This window comes from Chionomys nivalis, chromosome 12 (genome assembly GCF_950005125.1).
Source record: "Chionomys nivalis chromosome 12, mChiNiv1.1, whole genome shotgun sequence".
Lineage (NCBI taxonomy): Eukaryota > Metazoa > Chordata > Mammalia > Rodentia > Cricetidae > Chionomys > Chionomys nivalis.
The window spans coordinates 76,403,642-76,421,151 of record NC_080097.1 but is presented as its reverse complement, the minus strand read 5'-3'; positions in this window follow the sequence as shown (position 1 = coordinate 76,421,151).

The following is a 17,510-nucleotide window of genomic DNA, read 5'->3' as shown; positions in this document are numbered from 1 at the left end:
TAAGACTAAGCACTTATAATTAATAAGAAGCATTCATAATAAATTATTTGGGAGTTTCTTGGTGGCCCAAAGGAAAATTCCAACTACACATAATACAATAAATAAAATAAAGAAGTAGTTGTTTTTAAAGAATTAACATAAAAGGTAAAAAAGGGACACAGCCAAGACTGTTAAATAGACAAGCTTGTCTCAGAAAAAAAAAAGAAGATAAAAAGAGATGTAACATATCCCTATTACCTGCTCTGAAGAATTTTTCACAGATACTGCCACGGCATAACCACATGGGAATAAGGTGGCCTGCATTAATTAAAAGAGTTTCTAATAGTAAAGTATATTACAGTTGCTTATGACTTAAAATGTCATTATAAAATATCTAGCAAATTAAATTCAACTTGATTACATTATCATTTCTTCCCACTACATTCCTTAGGATGAATTTTAATTTATTAACGCCATGTATCACTAAGCTAAAATCCTGATACAATTATCTCACTTGATCCTGAGTGGCATTCAGAAGTAGACATAGAAAGCAAGCTTGTCAGGTTTTTGTGTGTCTATGACTACCAGCCTGATGACTGTAGACTTCAACTTTTTAAAATTTGTACAAAAAAAAAATGTTTCAATGAGTTCTTTGATGAGGAATGATTTTAGAAGGACTAGTATGTGAAAACTTGCTTTATTTAAGCACCCGTAGAACATTAATCCTTTCTCACTTCAGTCTTCTATAAAAAGAATCCAGGAGTAGTTAATGCATAAGCAATAGCTATTACAATAGTCTTACTAATTGACCTTGTAATGACAAAATATGGGAGATCTTGGTCAAACAGAGATAATACTTCCAATTCAAATGTCTTAGCTAAAGTGATTTTGTATTTCTTCTGTAGACTCTTCTCAAACTCACAGAGATCCCCCTGCCTCTGCCTCTTGAGTACTGGGAGTAAAGGAATGTACCACCACTGACCAGCAAATTTTGTACTTCTTAAGGCATCTTGAAACTAAGATGAGTGTTGAAATGAATTTTGAGAACTTAGGTCCTGATAAAACTGTACAAGAATACTTTTTATTTGCCTTTATTTTTTTAAAAAAGATCTTTATTATTTTTATTTTATGTATAAAGTGTTTTGCCTACATGTATGTCTGTATACCACACGTGTGTCTGGTGCCCACCAAGGCCAGAAGAGGGCATCAGACCTCCTGAAATTAGAGTTATAGTTATGGGTCCTGGGGATTTAACCCATTTCTTTGGAAGAGCAGGCAGTGCTCTTACCCATGGAGCCATTTCACCAGGCCCAGGGATATTTTACAAAACAAAACAACAATAAAAGATACTATGGAAAACAACTGGGCACTGCTGCAAAAGTACTTGATTGTCTCAAATACAGATGAGGAGACACACTGATGGCTAGGAAAGACTGAAACTCAAAAGGGCTGCTAGGGACAAAACTACAATTCTAGCCAGAGGCACAACAGCTGCAAGATTTAGAAATCTAAGCTTTTGCCCTAGGACTTCCCACCACTGTCTGGGAACTGGCATAGCCTTCTTGCTTAAGAGTACTCGCAAGAGGCTTTCTGACGTCACGCAGGCGGAGACTTTAAAATCCAAATGGCTCCTGGTTGGCATTGGTGGGTGTCTTCCTAAGCAGTTGTGCATTTTACTGGAAGTGGGCGCTGGGGGTCAAGAACCAGAGAGAAAGGTAACTGCTGGTATGGGGTTAACTCTGTTCCTGCTAAGAAACTCTGTGGCATCAGAGACCTGGGGCGGCATCTGCCAGGTTCTGGGTTCAGGGATCAGTAAGTTTGTGTGGGCAGCGCCTGGAGAGGGAAAAGAGGATGCTGATTGCTGACCAAGGTGTTCCGCAGGGAGGGGGAGAAGGGGAGGACTGCCTGGGAGGGACAGGTTAAAACACTGCGTTCCTGTGGTAATGCAGCATCTGAAAAGCCATGTAAGAAGAAAAAGTCTGGGAAACTGAAGGCTTGAGAATAAGACCTAAGTGGAATGTAAGCAGTCGAACAAGGAGTGATGTGACTCAGTGCACAGCCTATTGTGCTAAAGTCCCCAGCTCAAACAAACAATAAAGTGGGTGTTATTATTTGGTGTTAGTATTTGGGAATCTGCATTGGCCTGCCTGTCCTTAGGGTCCTGACAGGAAACCTCCTCACCTGTAGCCACTAAGAGCACTTCACCTGTAGCCACTTCTGGGCACATTTGCTATGGTTCCTTGTAACAGGTGGACCTACCCCTAACCTCCCCCTTCTCCTGTGTCTACCTCCCTCTCTCTCCCGCACTCTTTACCCCATGGGACTAGTCTGCTCCCCTCTCTGCCTTCTCTGTCCCTTCTCTCTCATCTTCCAATAAGCCTCCTGTATAAGCCTTATCGCATAGCGTGACTTCTCTTCACTACATATATATATATATATATATATATATATATATATATATATATATAATTTTATCAACAGTGAGTTCTGTCTTATCCTAGAAAGAAGCCAGGGCAGGACCAGAAAAAGCTGAGTGGCTAGCGTCTAGTACTGCAGAGACGAAGACAGGGTCTGACATAGGTATGCTTATGATACTAAAATATTTTGAGAATGGAAGCAGCCTCTACATTATGTTATGGAACGGATTGCTTGTCTTTACTGAAAGGGAGATTAGAACCAGAAAGACAATAGTGGGTATTAAACTATGGGGTTAAACATAAAGCAAGAAAAGTAGATATTAGGAAAAGAGAATGAATCCTGATTTTGAAGCCAAAGGAAACATTTTGAGGAGAGTTAAGGAGCCTGAGATTTCTTGTCAAGCAGTCTGTGAGTTACCATTGAAATAGACATAAGAGATACCAGTGATGTATTCGGGATAACACATTGAAATTTTGCGATCATGGATTGCCGTGTGATGCAGGAATCATATATGTTCATTTTTGCATTGTCTTGCTCGAGTGTATTGAATACTTGAAGTTGCATAGGTGTTATCTTTAGTGAGGACTTAAGTATACATGACAAACAAATACAGCACACAGGGAAAATACTATCGTAAAGGAATAAACTTAGTTACTCTTCTACTTCAGAATAAAAGTGACAATTATTGCTTAATGATCCACTTGCATCTGGAACATTTTTCTGATATTGAAATCATGAATTAGGTTCTGAGCATGAAGCGCAGTTCCATTTGCACCGGTGGTGCTGGCTGCCTCTCCACACAGGAATTAAGATCTCAGGATCTCGACGAACCAGACCTTTATACCCGTCAAGCGTAAGTGCCTCCAACTATGGATCTCAGCTGCATGCTGCCATGTTCTGTAGCTAGTTCTCAGAAACTGTAGAATCAGATGGTGAAAGTGGGTCTTCTCTAGTTCCACACTTGAGTCGCTCACTCTCCAAAGGTTAGTAATTCCTTCAGAGAGCTTTGGTTTTACTGTCTAAGTCTGGCAGTATTAATTATATTAGCAATTAAACTAAGAAAATGTCAATATAAACTCAATTTAAAATAACAATCTTATTATAAGGTTTCAAAACTAAAATGGTTTTATTTATTTATTTGCTTCTTTGTTTGTTTTGGTTTGTTTTGGAGACAAGATTTCTCGATGCAGCCCTAGTTTTCCTGGCATTCACTCTGTAGACCAGGTTAGCATCGAACTTTGGGATATACCTTTCTCTGCTTCCAAAGTGCTCAGATTAAAGGTGCGTGCCACCACCACCTACAATGCTTTTAATTTAAAAAAAAAATCTGGGTAAGCAAGATGACTCAGCAGGTAAAGGCACTTATCAACAAACCCAAACACCTGCTTTCAATCCCCAGACCCACATGGTAGAAGAGAACCTGCTGCATCAGCAGCTACTGACCACCAGCTGCTCGCTCTCTTTCTGTCTCTCTCTCTCTCTCTCTCTCTCTCTCACACACACACACACACACACACAATAATAAATGTAATAAAGTTAAAATATTTCCAATGCAAAACAATTTCATTGGGCAGCAAAACATGGTCTCCCCTTTTAACGTCAGATCCCTTTAATATCTGACTAATGAAAGACAGTTAGAATCTATTCTGCTGCTGCATTCAGACTGTCCTAGCAGCCAGTCTCTAGGTAGCAATGTATGCATGAAAGGATGAGCATGAGAAGAACAAACAACATCTTAGTTTTGATGTAGTGATACCTAGATATACATACCTTGGAGAACATGTCTAGTCTAGATCAGCAGTTGTCTGGATTGGAGGTGGGGAAGTTTGATACAGATTGACAGGAAACAGTCTGTTATTTGTATGACCTGGGGTATGACCTCACCTTTTTGTACTTTGAATCCCTTGTGTATAAGAATGGGGATAGGTTGAGCGGTGGTGCACGTATTTAATTAAACGGAGGCAGTCTAATCTCTGGGTTTGAGGCCAGCCTGGTCTACAGACAAATTCCAAGACAACCAGAGCTACACAGAAAAACCTGTCTTCCAAAAAAAGAAAGAAAAAGAGTGGAGATACTGGGAGATTGCTCAGTGGTTTAGAGTCGTTCCTATTCTACCACAGGACCCAAATTCAGTTCCCAGTACCCACATTGGGCAGGTCACAAGCGCCTGTGACTCCAGCTCAAGGAGATCTGGTGCCTCTTTTGTGACCTCCATAGGCACTCTCGTGCATGTGTGGTTATGCCTATACAAACAAAATATACATAGAATATAAAATAGAACTTTTCACTTTTTTAATGGAGATAATGGCAGACTCTCCTTTACAAGTTGTTCTGAATATTTATTGAGTGTTTATATAGGTCAACTGCTCTTAAGTTCTTCATGCATATTAACTCTTGATACTCGGTGACAACTTTCCCTTAAGGCACAATGGCAAACAAGGGAGTACAAAAAAGGGAGCAGTTATAGGGGCATAAATGGAGACGAAAGTGTTTAGGTTATTGAACAGGCCTTTAGACTACTTGGTACAGAAGATCTATGGGCCTGAAACACACCTTTAAGGATAATATATGTGTTGATAATGTCATGCACAAGGAAATTTGGTTTGTTATTTGTGGTGCTGAGGATTGAGCACAAGCTGAACAAAACACTGAGATACATCCCTGTCACAGAAGTACATTTCATTCCCCCCATATTTTATACCTAAACTGCTGTAACTTCATGGTATGCTCTCCTGCTTTAAGGAATGCATTGTCTTTAGTTATTTAAAGCTTAAAGACTAATGTTTGATGCTGTTGTTACGATGTGTGTGTGTGTGTGTGTGTTTGCGTGTGTGATGGATAGCCTTGAAATAATGCAGACTTGAACACAGAAGGAAATGTTTTTGATTGCCTTCTTAATATGCAACTTGGTATGTTTTCAAGTTCTAAAAAAATAAAGGATACAAGACCTATCCATGATAAAGTATTTATTCAGAAAAATATCCAACATCTATATAAGGTATTAAATTGTCTGATTTGAGTGATTTTGCAGTGTGGTTTAAATTCTGGTTTGTCTGAGACAGGGTTTCTCTGTCTAGCTCTGGCTGTCAGTGGAACTCATTCTGTAGACCAGGCTGGCCCTGAACTCACAGACATCTGCCTGCCTCTGGCTCAGGAGTGCTGGGATTTGCTGGGATTAAAGGTGTGAGCCACTAGCACCCAGTTTTATTGTTTTTTTAAAAGCAATGTATAAGTAAAACCCACAGTTTTACAAAAATAGCTATTCAAGTAATCCACACAAAGTTGTTTTCACCGTTAACAATTTCTATGGCATTTGACATGGGCTACAAACATGGCCCTGTGGTAAAGTACTTTCTTAGCATGTGGCTTCAGACCTGGGCTCAATTCCTAGTACCATCAAAAAGAACAAAACAAAACAAAACAAAACAAAACAACTACTTTTTACTAGGAAGACCCTTTTCCCTTCCTCAATAAAAGAGAGGTCAGGAGTGTGCCTTGTATCAGCAATTCCAGCACTTTGTTATCAGATGCTGGGGGGATTGCAAGTTCCAGGTCAGGCAGGGTCACATAGTAAGACCCTATCTAAAATACATAACAGCCAGGAAATCTTAAAATGAAAAATGGTCTATGTTTAGTAATAGTGCAAGTTAGTTTGAGTCATGAAAAATTTAAACAAAAATCAGTCTATAAGAAAATGTTGATGAGGGTCTGAAGAGGTGGCTCAGCATCTAAGAACACTGCTTACTCTTCCAGAGGTGCTGAGTTCAGTTCCCAGTAACCACATACTGGCTCACAACTGTCTATAGTGTGATCCCATGTCCTCGTCTGACAAAGTTGGACGTGCAGGTAGAGTACTCATATAAATAAAAATAAGTTTTTAAAGAAAAAAAGGAAGGAAGGAAGGAAGGAAGGAAGGAAGGAAGGAAGGAAGGAAGGAAAAGAAATGAAGGAAGAAAAAGTTGATGAAGCCCGGTGGTGGTAGTGGTGGGAGCACATGCCTTTAATCCCAGCACTCAGGAGCCAGAGGCAGGAAGAGCTCTATGCGTTAGAGGCCAGCCTGGGCTACAGAGTGAGCTCCAAGACAGCCAAGCCTACACAAAGAAACCCTGTCCCTTAACCAAAAGAGTTGATGATCTAAATATTTGTGCAGTAGGACATACCTATAATCCCAGATTTGGAAAGCAGGAGAATCCATTGTTCTGGGCTATGTAAACTCATGACTCAAAAAAAAAAAAGAAGAATAAAAGAAAAGAAAAACTATATGTATGTAGGACTGGAGGGTTTTTTCTGTGATTAAGAAAACTGTTTGCTCTTGCAGAGGACCTGAATTCAATTTCTGGCACTCACACAGAAACTCAAACCATCTGTAACTGCAGTTCTTCTCATCTAGGAGCACACAACACACATGCTTACATGCAGTGAAGATGTTTATATGCATAAATATACATGTACATAATAATTGACGAGAGGCTGAAGAGGTAGCTCAGCAGTTAAGAGCACTTGTTCTTCCAAAGGGCCTGTGTTCATTGCCAGCACCTGCTTGGTCAATCACAACCCTCAGTAACTCCAGTCCCCTGGATCTGATGCCCTCTTCTGGCCTACTTGAACATTGTGTGCACATGATGTACAAAGTTTACAAAACACCTAGACACATAATTTATTTTAAAAATAATTGAGCAAGACATGGTGGTGCATGCCAGTAATCCCAGCACTCTGGAAGCTGAGAGGAGAATCTTGAGTTCAAGGTTAGCCTGAGCTACATAACAAGTCCAAGGTTACCCTGGTATGTATAGCAAAAACCTTTCTAAATTTTAGAAAATAGATATTAAGAGGGATTACAGCATAAACAATAAAATATCAAAATGGAAAAGTCAAAATAACCAGAAAAAATCAAATATTAACTCTCAAAAAAGATTTTATTAACAAATTATTTTACAGATGAATGCTTTCAAATAATTAAATGTCTAATGGTTTTTAAACATGAGAGTTGTCATAGAAAATAAACACAATTATCAAGAGGCTACTATATGCGTGTACAACAACTTATAGGCATCATAATAAAATCAAACCAATCACCGACAGACATAATATACAAAGCTCAATAATTGCTATCAAAATGTATTTGGCAAATAGGCAATTATTATTTAAGATAAGGTCTTGCTCAGATTAGGTGAGTCTCTAGCCAGAATCTTTGGGCCTTCCTTAGTCCTCTAAATGCTGGAATTAGATGCATGCATGGCAACAACTGGCTCAGCAAATGCTTTACGCATGACCATATGCCTGGTACTGTAATAGATGTCTGAACTAATATAGCACAACACCTGCCCCATGGACTCCATTTCAAGTGGGACGATGGCTACAGGAACAAGTATTTCCCATTACAAGATTATTAAGTTAGCTACAAAGTAGTAGATTTCATAATGGCATTTTTACACATGTTTTCTTCTTCCACACCCTGCCCTCTGGCCTTTGCCTTGCCCTCCCCTCTGTCCCATTCTTGCTGTTTATCCATTGCCCACAACAACCTAATTTCTGCTCTCCCAGTACAATATTGCATTATCTTCTGTCAGTGTTCCTGTACCCTAATCCTTCAGGTCTCTTTTTCCCTCTCACAGTTCTCTAGTTTCATGAGTCATCCACACATGGACACCGACCCACTCACACATAGAAACTTCAATCAAGGCTGCACACATGAGAGAAAACATAGTGCTTATCTGAATGCAGTTTATTTCAGCTAACATTCTGAACTGTAATTTCACCCATTTTCCTACAAATGTCATTTTTTTACTTTTAAATCTGTGTATATGTGTGTGTGTGTGTGACCACAGAGATGAGAGATGTCAGACCCTCCTGGGGCTTGTGTTACAGGTGGTTGTGAACTGCCTGGTTTGAGTGTTGGGAATCAAATGCTGGTCCTCTGGAAGAACAAGAAGTGCTCTTTATCACTGAGGCATATAGGCAGATCATGTGATAGTTTTGGTTGTCGTCCTCAAAGATTTGTTTATCTTTTATTTTTATGTGTGTGAATATTTTTCCTGCAATATATGTGTACATCCGTGGTGACTGTGGAGGCCAGAAAGGGATTCCCTGGAACTGGAGTTATAGATGGTTCTGAGCCACCAAGTGGGTGCTGGGAACCAAACCCAGTTCCTCTGTAAGAGCAGCCAGTGCTTTTCCCTGAGACATCTGTCCCACCACTTTCTCATTTTTGACAAACCTACTTACTGATTTCCTCAGTAGCTGCAATTTATGCTCACTAGCAGTGAGTAAAGTTTCCTCTTTCCTCAAATTCCTGCCAGCATCTGTTGTTCTGTTTTCTTGATGAAAGTCATTCTGAGCTAGTAAGGTGAGAGTATAAATCATTTTAATTTCACCTTTCCCTGATGGCTTAGGATGTTGAACCCATCATCAAATATTATTTGCCATTTCTATTTCTTCCTTTGAGGACTGTCTGCTCACCTCATTACCTCATGTATGGATTGGATTTGGTTTAATCTTGGCTGTTTTTACATAATAGAACCCTATGCGATACAGAGTTGGCAATGATTTCTCAAATCTGTAAGCTGTCTCTTCAGTTGTGAGGTTCCTTCCATTGTTAGGCAGGTTTTTAGTTTGCTATAATCCATGTGTCAGTCCTTGGGTTGTGTTCTCTGCTGTCACAGTCCATTCAGAAGTTCCTACCTCTGCATAGGATGATTGTTGACACGGGACATAGTTGATGTGTCTTCCCTGCAGTTTCAGCATGTCCTGTCTTCACATGAAGTCTCTGATCTATTTTCAATGTTTCATGTACTTTGAGACTCGACCTGATTTCATTCTTCTACAGGTACATACCCAGTTTTCTCAGCACCATCTGTAAAAGGATCTTTCCTAATGACATCTGGGTTTAAGGGAAAAAATGAAGTACCTTCTAGGGCTGGGTTGATGAATCCATGATTAAGAGCACTTGCCGCTCTTGCAGAGGACAAAGGTTCAGTTAACAGCACCCATATGGCAGCTCACAATCCCTTATATCTCTAATTCTAAGGTATCTGATGTCATCTTCTGGAGAGTAGTTGACTGTTCAGTTTTCATGAGTTTGTAGGCATTCTGGGGGTAGAATTGTTGTTGAATTCTAGCATTATTCCATGGTAATCCAATAGCACACAGCTGGTTACTACATTTTCTTTTGTATCTGTGAATGTTTGCTTTGTTACTGATTATGTGATCAATTTTTGAGAAGGTTCCATGAGATGCTGAGAAGAAGGTATTTTCTTTTCTGTTGGGTGGAATGTTCTATAGATGTCTATTAATTTCATTTGTTTCACTACATCTGTGATATCTCTTATTGCTCCATTAAGTTTCTGTCTGTTTAGCCTGTCCATTGGTGAGAGAGGAGTGTTGAAACCTACTATTAGAGTGTGTGTTTCCCTTCTTTGAGTTGTGGTGGTGGAGAGTTGTCAGATGTCTGTGTTATTATGGGTGTTCTTAGATTCCTTGGTTTGTGCTTTGCCTTCTAGTAGTTTCTGTAAGGCTGGGTTTGTGGCTACCTATTATTTAAATCTGTTTTTGTCCTGGAATATCTTTTTTCTCCATTGATGGTGAATGCAAGCTTTGCTGCGAATAGTACTCTGGGATTGCCTTCATGGTCTCTTAGTGTTGGCAGCACATCTATCTAAGACATTCTGGCTTTCATGGTTTCCACTGAGAAGTCAGGTGTAATTCAAGTGCCTACGGACTCCTGATCTTTGATGAAGAAACCAGAAATACATGGGAGACCATTCTCTCCCTTATAAGAGATCATGTCAGCACACAGAAGCCACCCTATTGCTGACACACCCCCACATCCCAAAAAATATTTAATGGAAAGGAATTCCCACACAGACCTCAACCTAAAACCAGATATCTTGAACCTAACAGAAGAAAAAGAAGGGAAGATCCCTGAAATCAATGACATAGGAAAAGACTTTCTGAGCAGAACACTATTAACACAGACACTAATTTCAACAATTAATAAATGGGATCTCATGAAACTGAAAAGCTTCTGCATGACAAAAGATCCCATCATTCAGACAAAGTGGCAGCTTACAGAATGGTAAAATATTTTTTTATCAACTACACACCCAATAGAGGGCTAATATCCAAAATTATACAAAAAAACTCAAACAAAATGTATAAAGAACTCAAAAGGCTAGATATCAAGAAAACAAATGACTCAATTAAAACTGGGAATTTTTAAACAGAGAATTCTCAATAGGGAATCTTAAGTGGCTGAGAAAGACTTAAATGTTCAACATTCTCAGTCATTCGTGAAATGCAAACCAAGTCTGCTTTGAGAGTCCATTTTACACCTGTCAGAATCCTTAGGATCAATAATACGATTGACAGTTCCTGCTGGCAAGGACATAGAATAAGGGGTACACTCATCCACTGCTGGTAGGAGTGCAGACTCATACAGTCACTATGGAAATGAGTGTGGATTTACCTTAGAGAGATGGGAACTGATCTACCTTGTGATCCAGCTCTATCACTCTTGGGCATTTACCCAAAGGAAACTTCATCCTACCACAGAGACGCTTACTCAACCATGTCCATTGCTGCTCTATTAATAATGCCCAGAAATTGGATAACATATTCAAGACATGAATATGAATGGATAATAAAAATTGGAACCTTTATACAAATGAATATTACTCAGCCATTAAAAAGAATTAAATTCACAGTAAATGGGTAGAACTAGGGGGAGAAATCACCCTGAGTGAGGTACCCAGACACAGAAAGCCAAATGTGGCATGTATTAGCTTACATGTGGATATACAGAATCACAGAGATTAAGCATAGAGTAACAGACTAAGGAGGAGAGAAGCATCTCATCAGGAAAGAAGAAATAGAATAGAAAGGTACAGGCTGGTGAGGGGAGGTGCAAGGAGAGAAATAGAGGGACGAGGGAGTGTATACAGGGAGAAACAGCTAAAACTAAGGCCACGGAAGTAGTGTGCAGTGGCATGGGTATTGATACAGTCGATGCTTCCTGAAATAAATGCATATGTGAAGGCAATCTAACAGAGAAATCAAATAACAGGGTGATGAGACTGTGTCTGAGAGCTTTCTCCTTCTGTCTTGCATTCCATTCTTTAGGTTGGGATTAAAGATGTGCACCACTGGGATTAAAGGCGTGCACCGCCAGGTTTCTATGGCAAACTAGTGTGGCTACTGAGATTAAAGGTGTGTGCTACCACTTACTCTCTGATCTTCAGCTAAACTTTCTTTATTAAAATACAAATGAAATCTCACTACACGTAAGTATCACGAAACATTGTAAAGGAGGGGACACATAGATTATAAGAGCCAGAGCATCATGGAGTTTGCTGTGACATTGTATCTCCTAGGAATGTCAGAATCTACACCAATAAAATCTTATTAACATGGCTGCTTAAGTATGAGCTGAATAAGGACAAGAGGCAATCTATAAGGGACAAGGGGCCAACCAGCCCTACACAAAGAACTATAGGGAACTCACAAATGCCGGGAGTGGAGAAACAGTTTTAGTCCTACTGTGGGAAGAGTACACGAAATGCTTATCCAATACCAAATGGTGAGCCCTGAATCATACATACAAATAACATTATACTAAATTAAAGTATGCGTGTGTTATAGTTTCTTAGGTACTTAACAGTATGAATCCTTGTGATTTTTTTCACATATCCATACTATTATTTTGCTCTCCTTTCTCCCTGTGTATTTATCTCCCTTCAACCTAATTATAACCCTGACAGCATACAGACAAGTAACATACAGATCGGGCAGGTTACATACACATATGCATGTAACAAAATTAATGAAAAATCCATGAATTTGAAAGGGAACAAGGAGGCATATAAGAGCGGGTTTGAAGAAAAAAAGTAAAAGGAGAAATGATGTTTCATTGTTACAAAATATTTGTATAACTAGGTAAGGACGTGTTGCATTTGTTGAATTATATGTAAAAATGTGTTGCTGTTTTACCTTGTCTGCCTAAGGCACCTGATTAGTCTAACAAAAAGCTAAATGGCCAATAGCAAGAAAGAGGTATAGGCAGGACTTGCAGGCAGGGAAACTGAGTAGCAGGAGGAATTTAGGCTTAGAAAGGAAGAAAGAAAAAGAGATACCAGGGAGAAACCAGTGGCCAATCAGACACACATGGAGGAAGCAGGAAACCAAGACATACAGAATAAAAGAAAGGTAAAAAGCCCCAAGGAAAAATGTAGATGAATAGAAACAGGTTAAATTAAGTTCAAAAAGCTAGCAGGACGAGCCTAAGCTAAGACTAAGCACTTATAATTAATAAGAAGCATTCATAATAAATTATTTGGGAGTTTCTTGGTGGCCCAAAGGAAAATTCCAACTACACATAATACAATAAATAAAATAAAGAAGTAGTTGTTTTTAAAGAATTAACATAAAAGGTAAAAAAGGGACACAGCCAAGACTGTTAAATAGACAAGCTTGTCTCAGAAAAAAAAAAGAAGATAAAAAGAGATGTAACATATCCCTATTACCTGCTCTGAAGAATTTTTCACAGATACTGCCACGGCATAACCACATGGGAATAAGGTGGCCTGCATTAATTAAAAGAGTTTCTAATAGTAAAGTATATTACAGTTGCTTATGACTTAAAATGTCATTATAAAATATCTAGCAAATTAAATTCAACTTGATTACATTATCATTTCTTCCCACTACATTCCTTAGGATGAATTTTAATTTATTAACGCCATGTATCACTAAGCTAAAATCCTGATACAATTATCTCACTTGATCCTGAGTGGCATTCAGAAGTAGACATAGAAAGCAAGCTTGTCAGGTTTTTGTGTGTCTATGACTACCAGCCTGATGACTGTAGACTTCAACTTTTTAAAATTTGTACAAAAAAAAAATGTTTCAATGAGTTCTTTGATGAGGAATGATTTTAGAAGGACTAGTATGTGAAAACTTGCTTTATTTAAGCACCCGTAGAACATTAATCCTTTCTCACTTCAGTCTTCTATAAAAAGAATCCAGGAGTAGTTAATGCATAAGCAATAGCTATTACAATAGTCTTACTAATTGACCTTGTAATGACAAAATATGGGAGATCTTGGTCAAACAGAGATAATACTTCCAATTCAAATGTCTTAGCTAAAGTGATTTTGTATTTCTTCTGTAGACTCTTCTCAAACTCACAGAGATCCCCCTGCCTCTGCCTCTTGAGTACTGGGAGTAAAGGAATGTACCACCACTGACCAGCAAATTTTGTACTTCTTAAGGCATCTTGAAACTAAGATGAGTGTTGAAATGAATTTTGAGAACTTAGGTCCTGATAAAACTGTACAAGAATACTTTTTATTTGCCTTTATTTTTTTAAAAAAGATCTTTATTATTTTTATTTTATGTATAAAGTGTTTTGCCTACATGTATGTCTGTATACCACACGTGTGTCTGGTGCCCACCAAGGCCAGAAGAGGGCATCAGACCTCCTGAAATTAGAGTTATAGTTATGGGTCCTGGGGATTTAACCCATTTCTTTGGAAGAGCAGGCAGTGCTCTTACCCATGGAGCCATTTCACCAGGCCCAGGGATATTTTACAAAACAAAACAACAATAAAAGATACTATGGAAAACAACTGGGCACTGCTGCAAAAGTACTTGATTGTCTCAAATACAGATGAGGAGACACACTGATGGCTAGGAAAGACTGAAACTCAAAAGGGCTGCTAGGGACAAAATTCTAGCCAGAGGCACAACAGCTGCAAGATTTAGAAATCTAAGCTTTTGCCCTAGGACTTCCCACCACTGTCTGGGAACTGGCATAGCCTTCTTGCTTAAGAGTACTCGCAAGAGGCTTTCTGACGTCACGCAGGCGGAGACTTTAAAATCCAAATGGCTCCTGGTTGGCATTGGTGGGTGTCTTCCTAAGCAGTTGTGCATTTTACTGGAAGTGGGCGCTGGGGGTCAAGAACCAGAGAGAAAGGTAACTGCTGGTATGGGGTTAACTCTGTTCCTGCTAAGAAACTCTGTGGCATCAGAGACCTGGGGCGGCATCTGCCAGGTTCTGGGTTCAGGGATCAGTAAGTTTGTGTGGGCAGCGCCTGGAGAGGGAAAAGAGGATGCTGATTGCTGACCAAGGTGTTCCGCAGGGAGGGGGAGAAGGGGAGGACTGCCTGGGAGGGACAGGTTAAAACACTGCGTTCCTGTGGTAATGCAGCATCTGAAAAGCCATGTAAGAAGAAAAAGTCTGGGAAACTGAAGGCTTGAGAATAAGACCTAAGTGGAATGTAAGCAGTCGAACAAGGAGTGATGTGACTCAGTGCACAGCCTATTGTGCTAAAGTCCCCAGCTCAAACAAACAATAAAGTGGGTGTTATTATTTGGTGTTAGTATTTGGGAATCTGCATTGGCCTGCCTGTCCTTAGGGTCCTGACAGGAAACCTCCTCACCTGTAGCCACTAAGAGCACTTCACCTGTAGCCACTTCTGGGCACATTTGCTATGGTTCCTTGTAACAGGTGGACCTACCCCTAACCTCCCCCTTCTCCTGTGTCTACCTCCCTCTCTCTCCCGCACTCTTTACCCCATGGGACTAGTCTGCTCCCCTCTCTGCCTTCTCTGTCCCTTCTCTCTCATCTTCCAATAAGCCTCCTGTATAAGCCTTATCGCATAGCGTGACTTCTCTTCACTACATATATATATATATATATATATATATATATATATATATATATATATATAATTTTATCAACAGTGAGTTCTGTCTTATCCTAGAAAGAAGCCAGGGCAGGACCAGAAAAAGCTGAGTGGCTAGCGTCTAGTACTGCAGAGATGAAGACAGGGTCTGACATAGGTATGCTTATGATACTAAAATATTTTGAGAATGGAAGCAGCCTCTACATTATGTTATGGAACGGATTGCTTGTCTTTACTGAAAGGGAGATTAGAACCAGAAAGACAATAGTGGGTATTAAACTATGGGGTTAAACATAAAGCAAGAAAAGTAGATATTAGGAAAAGAGAATGAATCCTGATTTTGAAGCCAAAGGAAACATTTTGAGGAGAGTTAAGGAGCCTGAGATTTCTTGTCAAGCAGTCTGTGAGTTACCATTGAAATAGACATAAGAGATACCAGTGATGTATTCGGGATAACACATTGAAATTTTGCGATCATGGATTGCCGTGTGATGCAGGAATCATATATGTTCATTTTTGCATTGTCTTGCTCGAGTGTATTGAATACTTGAAGTTGCATAGGTGTTATCTTTAGTGAGGACTTAAGTATACATGACAAACAAATACAGCACACAGGGAAAATACTATCGTAAAGGAATAAACTTAGTTACTCTTCTACTTCAGAATAAAAGTGACAATTATTGCTTAATGATCCACTTGCATCTGGAACATTTTTCTGATATTGAAATCATGAATTAGGTTCTGAGCATGAAGCGCAGTTCCATTTGCACCGGTGGTGCTGGCTGCCTCTCCACACAGGAATTAAGATCTCAGGATCTCGACGAACCAGACCTTTATACCCGTCAAGCGTAAGTGCCTCCAACTATGGATCTCAGCTGCATGCTGCCATGTTCTGTAGCTAGTTCTCAGAAACTGTAGAATCAGATGGTGAAAGTGGGTCTTCTCTAGTTCCACACTTGAGTCGCTCACTCTCCAAAGGTTAGTAATTCCTTCAGAGAGCTTTGGTTTTACTGTCTAAGTCTGGCAGTATTAATTATATTAGCAATTAAACTAAGAAAATGTCAATATAAACTCAATTTAAAATAACAATCTTATTATAAGGTTTCAAAACTAAAATGGTTTTATTTATTTATTTGCTTCTTTGTTTGTTTTGGTTTGTTTTGGAGACAAGATTTCTCGATGCAGCCCTAGTTTTCCTGGCATTCACTCTGTAGACCAGGTTAGCATCGAACTTTGGGATATACCTTTCTCTGCTTCCAAAGTGCTCAGATTAAAGGTGCGTGCCACCACCACCTACAATGCTTTTAATTTAAAAAAAAAATCTGGGTAAGCAAGATGACTCAGCAGGTAAAGGCACTTATCAACAAACCCAAACACCTGCTTTCAATCCCCAGACCCACATGGTAGAAGAGAACCTGCTGCATCAGCAGCTACTGACCACCAGCTGCTCGCTCTCTTTCTGTCTCTCTCTCTCTCTGTCTCTCTCTCTCTCTCTCTCACACACACACACACACACACACACACACACAATAATAAATGTAATAAAGTTAAAATATTTCCAATGCAAAACAATTTCATTGGGCAGCAAAACATGGTCTCCCCTTTTAACGTCAGATCCCTTTAATATCTGACTAATGAAAGACAGTTAGAATCTATTCTGCTGCTGCATTCAGACTGTCCTAGCAGCCAGTCTCTAGGTAGCAATGTATGCATGAAAGGATGAGCATGAGAAGAACAAACAACATCTTAGTTTTGATGTAGTGATACCTAGATATACATACCTTGGAGAACATGTCTAGTCTAGATCAGCAGTTGTCTGGATTGGAGGTGGGGAAGTTTGATACAGATTGACAGGAAACAGTCTGTTATTTGTATGACCTGGGGTATGACCTCACCTTTTTGTACTTTGAATCCCTTGTGTATAAGAATGGGGATAGGTTGAGCGGTGGTGCACGTATTTAATTAAACGGAGGCAGTCTAATCTCTGGGTTTGAGGCCAGCCTGGTCTACAGACAAATTCCAAGACAACCAGAGCTACACAGAAAAACCTGTCTTCCAAAAAAAGAAAGAAAAAGAGTGGAGATACTGGGAGATTGCTCAGTGGTTTAGAGTCGTTCCTATTCTACCACAGGACCCAAATTCAGTTCCCAGTACCCACATTGGGCAGGTCACAACCGCCTGTGACTCCAGCTCAAGGAGATCTGGTGCCCCTTTTGTGACCTCCATAGGCACTCTCGTGCATGTGTGGTTATGCCTATACAAACAAAATATACATAGAATACAAAATAGAACTCTTCACTTTTTTAATGGAGATAATGGCAGACTCTCCTTTACAAGTTGTTCTGAATATTTATTGAGTGTTTATATAGGTCAACTGCTCTTAAGTTCTTCATGCATATTAACTCTTGATACTCGGTGACAACTTTCCCTTAA